We start from the raw sequence: 8,709 nt of genomic DNA on the forward strand, positions 1-8,709 counted from the left end.
ATGAGTCATAAGTGTTTATGGAATTCATTTTTTTGAATTACTTGATTATCAAATATCAACGGAGGGTGGAACCTATTTTTCTTACTTACGGTTATTGCAACTGTTTTATTAGGATTAACATTCATTTTCCTTTTTTTAGCCAGAGTATTAATAGATTCAAGGTCGTCATTTACTCAGCAGTTGGTGTTATTTTCATTTCAGTAAATTTTATTGAAAAATCAAAAGGATTGGACAACAGGCTATGCCTATATAAGTCCTCTCCTAGCCAGAATTACAAACAAATATAAACTATATATAGAAAGAAAGAGAGAGAAAGGTTACATGAAGTAGTTACAGAAATAGTGATGCAAGGGGAGAAACTCCCACAGAAGTTCTAATTAAATAAATAAATAAATAAGCCTCATCTATTGAGACCAAGGGTCCCCCAGTGTTAGACAGCAAAAGATCCACAGGCTTCTAGGGATTCTGACCATACACAGTCCTTAGCCATACACTGGCTTAGGTCATTCACCCCAGCAGACCTTGGATTCTCGCCATGCAAAACTAGGAGATTTTTTGTAATAAATGTATATAGTTAAAATATTTTCAGCAGAAGCCATAATTTTTTTCATCATCATCCAACCACCTACATTCATCAATTTATTTTATAAATTTATAAAGTAAGAATTATTTTTTGATAGAAAGACTTGTTAGCAAGATGAATTTTGTTGATGTTACAATATCATCATCAACAATAACATAGAGAGAGATATCATCAGCAAATAATTTTATACTGGTATTAATTTCATGAGTTAAATCATGAATAAAAAGTAAGAATAAAAAGGATTCAAGTACAGAGCCTTGTGGTACACCAGCAGTTATATGTTTAAATGTAGAATTATAACCATTAAAGATATCTCTTTGTTTTCTGTCAGTAAGATAACATTAAATCTACTCGGCATTTTCATTATTTAACCTGTCAACAACATTAAACCTGACAGGATGGCCTAAATTTTAAACTTTGCATGTCGCCATTGACTCACCAATGTGTATACCTATTAAACTTGTTATCTGGGTGTTCATATTAATGCGTCAACAATATATCCACTTGATTGGCAACAATAAACCCGACAATTGACCTATCATTAAATCCGTTTGGGTGTCCGCATCGAGGACATTAGGGGGTCCACAATAAATCCTCAAGGTAATAGACATTGAACCGTCCTCAGTTCTGTTTGTGTGTGCACATTAAGGTTGTTGTAGTAGACGCTTTAAATATGAAAGGTTTAACAATGAATCCACCATGGTATCGCCAAGGACTTCCTTTCAACATACTCTTTAGATGTTCCTATTAAACAAATTACGACTGAGACTTTCAAGCTACTCCGCCATGCTAAACAACTCTTGTCCTCAGTCTTAACGATACAACTCTTGTCCTCGGTCTTATCTATACAACTCCTGCCCTCAGTCTTCACTATACAACTCTTGTCCTCAGTCTTAACTGTACAACTCTTGCCCTCAGTCTTAACTGTACAACTCTTGTTCTCAGTCTTAACTATACAACTCTTGTCCTCAGTCTTAACTGTAAAACTCTTGCCCTCAGTCTTAACTATACACCTCTTGTCCTCAGTCTTTACTGTACAACTCTTGCCCTCAGTCGTAACTGTACAACTCTTGTTCTCAGTCTTAACTATACAACTCTTGTCCTCAGTCTTAACTTTACAACTCTTGTCCTCAGTCTATACAACTCTTGTCCTCAGACTTAACTTATACGACTCTTGTCCTCAGTCTTACCTATACACCTCTTGTCCTCAGTCTGTACTGTCCAACTCTTGCCCTCAGTCGTAACTGTACAACTCTTGGTCGCAGTCTTAACTATACAACTCTTGTACTCAGTCTTAACTATACAACTCCTGCCCTCAGTCTTCACTATACAACTCTTGTCCTCGGTCTTAACTATACAGCTCTTGTGCTCAGTCTTAACTATACAACTCTTGTACTCAGTCTACACTATATACCTCTTTCCGTCAGTCTTTACTGTACAACTCTTGTCCTCAGTTTTCACCATACACCTCGTGTCGTCAGTCTTCACTATACAACTCTTGTCCTCGGTCTTAACTATACAACTCTTGTACTCAGTCTTAACTATACACTACAACTCTTGCCCTCAGTCGTAACTGTACAACTCTTGGTCGCAGTCTTAACTATACAACTCTTATCCTCAGTCTTCACTATACAACTCTTATCCTCAGTCTTAACTATACGACTCTTGTCCTGAGTCTTCACTATACAACTCTTGTCCTCGGTCTTAACTATACAACTCTTGTACTCAGTCTTAACTATACACCTTTTGTCCTCAGGCTTAACTGTACAACTCTTGTCCTCAGTTTTCACCATACACCTCGTGTCGTCAGTCTTCACTATACAACTCTTGTCCTCGGTCTTAACTGTAAAACTCTTGCCCTCTGTCTTAACTATACACCTCTTGCCCTCAGTCTTAACTATACACCACTTGTCCTCAGTCTTAACTATGGAGGTCTTGTCCGCAGTCTTAACTATACACCTTTTGGGCTCAGTCTTAACTGTACAACTCTTGCCCTCAGTCTTGACTATACAACTCTTGTCCTCAGACTTAACCATACACCTCTTGTCCTCAGTCTGTACTGTCCAACTCTTGCCCTCAGTCGTAACTGTACAACTCTTGTCCTCAGTCTATACAACTCTTGTCCTCAGACTTAACTTATACGACTCTTGCCCTCAGTCTTAACTGTACAACTCTTGTGCTCAGTCTTAACTATACAACTCCTGCCCTCAGTCTTCACTATACAGCTTTTGTCCACAGTCTTCACTATACACCTCTCGTCCTCAGTCTTAACTGTAAACCTCTTGCCCTCAGTCTTAACTATACACCTCCTGTCCTCAGTCTTAACTATACAGCTCTTGTCCTCAGTCTTAACTATACACCTTTTGTCCTCAGTCTTAACTGTACAACTCTTGTCCTCAGTTTTCACCATACACCTCTTGTCCTCAGTCTTCACTATACAACTCTTGTCCTTAGTCTTAACTATACAGCTCTTTTCCTCCGTCTTCACTATACAAATCTTGTCCTCAGTCTTAACTGTAAAACTCTTGCCCTCAGTCTTCACTATCCAACTCTTGTCCTCAGTTTTCACCATACACCTCTTGTTTGTCCTCGGTCTTAACTATACAGCTCTTGTGCTCAGTCTTAACTATACTCCTCTTGTCCTCAGTCTACACTATATACCTCTTATCCTCAGTCTTCACTAAACACCTCTTGTCCTCAGTCTTAACTATACAACTCTTGTCCTCAGTCTACACTATATACCTCTTTCCGTCAGTCTTTACTGTACAACTCTTGCCCTCAGTCTTAACTATACACCTCTTTCCCTCAGTCTTTACTATACAACTCTTGCCCTCAGTCTTCACTATACACCTCTTGTCCTCAGTCTTTACTGTACAACTCTTGTCCTCAGTCTTAACTATACAACTCTTGTCCTCAGTCTTAACTGTAAAAATCTTGCCCTAAGTCTTAACTATACAAATCTTGTCCTCAGTCTCAACTATACAACTCTTATCCTCAGTCTTAACTGTACAAATCTTGCCCTCAGTCTTTACTATACATCTCTTGTCCTCAGTCTTCACTATTCAACTCTTGTCCTCAGACTTAACTTATACGACTGTTGTCCTCAGTCTTACCTATACAACTCTTGTCGTCAGTCTTCACTATATACCTCTTGTCCTCAGCCTTCAATATACAACTCTTGTACTCAGTCTTCACTATTCAGCTTTTGTCCACAGTCTTCACTATACTCCTCTTGTCCTCACTCTTTACTGTACAACTCTTGTCCTCAGTCTTAACTATACAACTCTTGTCCTCAGCCTTCACTATACAACTCTTGTACTCAGTCTTCACTATACAACTCTTGTCCTCAGTCTTCACTATACAACTCTTGCCCTCAGTCTTGACTATACAGCTCTTGTCCTCAGTCTTCACTATACAACTCTTGTCCTCAGTCTTCACTATACAACTCTTGCCCTCAGTCTTGACTATACAGCTCTTGTCCTCAGTCTTAACTATACACCTCTTGTCCTCAGTCTTAACTGTACAACTCTTGTCCTCAGTTTTCACTAAACAACTCTTGTCCTCAGCCTTCACTATACAACTCTTGTCCTCAGTCTTAACTGTACAACTCTTGTCCTCAGTCTTAACTATACAACTCTTGTCCTCAGTCTTAACTATACAACTCTTGTCCTCAGTCTTAACTAAACAACTCTTGTCCTCAGTCTTAACTATACAACTCTTGTCCTCAGTCTTCACTATACAACTCTTGTCCTCAGTCTTCACTATACAACTCTTGTCCTCAGTCTTCACTATACACCTCTTTCCCTCAGTCTTAACTGTACAACTCTTGCCCTCAGTCTTGACTGTACAACTCCTGCCCTCAGTCTTTATTGTAAAACTCTTGCCCTCAGTCTTCACTTTACGAATCTTGCCCTCAGATTTAACTATTCATCTCTGTCTTCAGTCCAGCAAAGACACTTCTTTCCATCCACTATACATTGCTCTTAACCATAGTACTTCTTCTCCCCGACCTAGTGTACACCATGCCTAAGAACTATATACAGCCATCAAATCAGCCTTCTACCTATTTATCTTAATATATTAAAAGAACGTTGCAATTTGAAAATTTCAGCAATAAAGAATGGTGGCAAAAAAAAAAAATCTGTCTGTAGCGACAAGTTGAACCTGGCACAAGTAACCAACATGGGAGAAGACTTCAAATTATAAGGCTGAAGCCTATTGTCTAATCCTTTTGTTTTTGAAACAATAAAATATCTTGAACTGAAAGTAACCATCAAGTCAGCTCAAAAATAAGTATCCCCTGAGGTTAAATCACACACTACATTGGTACCTCATTGTACGTAGCTTCTTGTATTCAACTCACTCTATAAAACATAAATTTTACAATTTATCTACACCTGATCTGTGAAGATTTATGTTAGAACTCCAGACACAAGTCAGCTAGGCACACTTGACACACCTAATCTAAATCTATTCCGTACTATTTTTAACATCAAATGTCATACTTAAGGATCCCTGTCCCACTGCACTGTGGTTTTTGTCTCGCCGCCATGATGTAGTGAAAGTGAAATTAAGGTGTTGCTTTTTCGGCAACGGCGGCGGCATCAACATTAAGTTTTTGTGTTTAAGTTAGTTTCAAGTATAAGTGCTAGACAAACCAAACTTGGACCATAAATGCATCTTAGGTAGTACATCTCAACCCATGCATCAAATGATAGATGCTCCCTACCTTTCATGGTCCATTGACTTTGTCAGCATCTCCATCAACATTAAGTTTTTGCGTTTAAGTTAGTTTCTCTGATACTCTAAGTGCTTACAACTTAACTTGACATGTGCATTGATGGTCAAAGCGGGGCAAAGGCAAGACATATCAATCCAAATGGCTTGTTCCTATACAGTAACCTCCCCTTAAATTTCGTTATAATTTACCTATAGCACAGCTGGTCCAGGGCACTACCATTGCGCTAGTTTAACGATCTGAAGTCCAGTGTTAAAACCCCAGTCAAGCCCCCCGGGGATTTTTTTTCAACGGAGAGCACTATTGTTAATTTAATTTTTCCACATAGAAGTCCTGCAAGGTATGGTTTTCTTATCAGAAATGATTTATTAAAGCTATAGTGAGATCTGTATATTTTGGCAGTGGTACGGGGATCCTTAATGAGGTAACTTCTGATAATCATTATCCAAACTAAATACCACATGTACAATGTACCTATAACTAATGTATACTACCAGGTAGAAACATGACTGTTGTACCTTCACAACCTTAAGAAAAAATGAGATCTATTTTTTGATATTGAATATGCCAACATTCTCTTCCAATATCATGCACTGTTTACAAGAAAAGACATTGCTTTAAAATAAATATTTAATGTGTTATTATTGATACAACTAGAAATTTGTTTTGGTGAACAAAAACTGTGAGTGAGTATGTATCCTCTAATTAGCCAATAACTGTGCATCTAAAATTTGCCTAAATATCTTTGATTATTAAAAGATCTGCCTACCAATGAATCATAAAATGCTATAAAAAAGTTATGATGTGAAAAGTCTATTACCTTAAAAGCTTTTTGGCACTTACTAGACCTTTGACCTTGAGTTCAAGGTCACAGTGTACTAATGAGTGCACTGCACATTGCTTGTGGGTGATGCAGATATGCTGCAAGATTTGTCAAGATATTTTTAATGTTTTTAAAGCTACATTCCATCCCAGACAAGATATGTTCCTGGGAATTTTGCAGTAATTTTACCTTTGACCTTGAGATCAAGGTTAAAGTGACCAATTGACAGTGCACTGCACATGATATGTGGATCACACAGGAATACTACAAGTTTCATCTAGATACCATTACTGGTTTTAAATTTATTGCCCTGACAAGAAAGAAAATATTACAAGAAGCAGAAGAAGAACCAGTACTATAACAGTATGTCTCCCTTCATTCAAATTAAGGCAACGACTTAATTAAAATATAAATACACCTGATCAAAACAACAGATTTATAAATAGATTAACACAACAGAAAATTACAACAGAATGAAGCAACTGACAAAAATGACAAATAAATACAAAACAAAAATTCAACAGATAAACAACAGATTAAAAACAAACAAAATATTAAGTCAACAGATAAATAATACAATCTATCAAGATGCAAAATATCAGGTAAATTGAAGGCCCCAATGAAACTGGCGATCATGACATGGACAATACAAAATAGCTATTTTGTATCAAATTGGCTTTCATATCACAACCATATAGATTAAAGAAACAAAACAAATTTAAAACCAGAACAAATACAAAAGTATACAAAACAAAGCGAGAAATGTATGAAATCAGATCAAAGGGAGAAGTGTACAAAAAACAAAGTAAATAAAAGGTGACAAGGGTACAATACTGAATAGCTATACAATGTATTACTCTGTAAATGAAGAAAATGTGTTAAACATTTACATACTGGGTACTTACAACTAAATCTTTGCATAGATTGTCTGACATATTGTTAATGAATGTTTAGACCATTAATTAAGGCAACAAAACAATTGTCTGTTTATAACAAAAAATGTATAGATGAGTACTTGTTAAAGAATTAAAACTGAAAGTTTTTCTCCCATTAATTACAACAGGTTTATCACTCCCAGCCAATGGTTTAATCATTTTTACAACAGTAAAATTATCCCAGTTGAAATTGCCATTTCACAATTAGTATAAACAAGTATAACTTTGGTTTAATAATGCTGTTTTACATGACCTACGTACAGGATTAACTCAGAATTTGTTTCCTGTCATAGCCAATAACCACTTAGGTATGTATATAAACCCAGGTGTTAGCCTCCCTATCCACTGTGTCTTTGGTGAGAGCATCATGGCTTGCTTCAGGTTCCTCATTGAGACCTTCTGCCGACCTGAAATATATTAATACAATAAGCAAATAGTGGTCTACCTAATGAGCTGAAACCTACAGCCCTTATGCCAGGAGCTCTATTTATTCAAAAGTTTTTCAAAAGGTGATTAGCTTAAGCATTGTTTAATGACAATTTTCAACCTCTAAAATTTGGTAAAATTTAAAAAAAAAAAAAAAAAGAGGTAAAAACTTGTAATTTTGCAGGTATTTACTCTTCTGTTATATTTGCTATCTGGAAAATTTTAACTAATAAATGAGTGTGTTCTTAATTAGAGTCTACCTGATGAGCTGAAACCTACAGCCAGGAGCTCTATTTTTTCAAGCAGGGCCCAGTTTTTCAAAAGGTGATTAGCTTAATCATTGTTTAATGACAATTTTCAACCTCTAAAATTTGGTCAATGTACAAGGTAAAAACTTATCTGGAAAGTTTTAACTAATAAATCATTGTGTTCTAAAGATTGATACACAAAAAGTAGAATTTGTGCTAATCACTGACTAAACTTATCATCTTTTGAACAACTGGACCCAGGTTAGTGACATGTAGCAAAATGGACGGTTACAAATATTAGGATGTAACAAGAAACAGGAAAATTACAACCAGGTTAAGTATTGTGAACAAATCATATTCGCACTGAGCAAAGGGTCATAACTCAATATTTATTTGGCCTCAAGACGTGATTTAAGTAAGAAAATTCCCCATTTCCAATAGGTACTCACATACAATAACTGGCAATTAAATGATAGGGGACAGAGTATATGAGATTTGCCCAAGACATAATTATTTCACCATCCAAAGAGTTACAAAAAGGTATTGCATACACAAATTTGCGATTGTATATATTATGACAATGTCATATATGCTTTGAACAAAGGGACATTATACCATAGAGTTGGACAGGAGAACTGTTTGCACTTTCTTACACTCCAATACCACAACAGGTACTTACATAAAAAAAATGGCAAATGAAGTGACAGATTATATGAGACATGCTACAGACAAAGTATTGCATGACATGGACAGATAGATCAAGTCAGATAGCAAACCTACTGTTCACTCTGGTAGTCAACGTTGTGGAATTCATTATCAGCATAGTTACAAATAAAAGAAGGCAAATAGCAACATTATAATAACAAGAAACATGATAATGAGCAAGCAATTTTATAGGATATGACTTTCAGCTGAATTACACATAAAATGTTTAACATATAGTACATACCATCAAT

Source organism: Mizuhopecten yessoensis, unplaced genomic scaffold (genome assembly GCF_002113885.1).
Source record: "Mizuhopecten yessoensis strain PY_sf001 unplaced genomic scaffold, ASM211388v2 scaffold11145, whole genome shotgun sequence".
Lineage (NCBI taxonomy): Eukaryota > Metazoa > Mollusca > Bivalvia > Pectinida > Pectinidae > Mizuhopecten > Mizuhopecten yessoensis.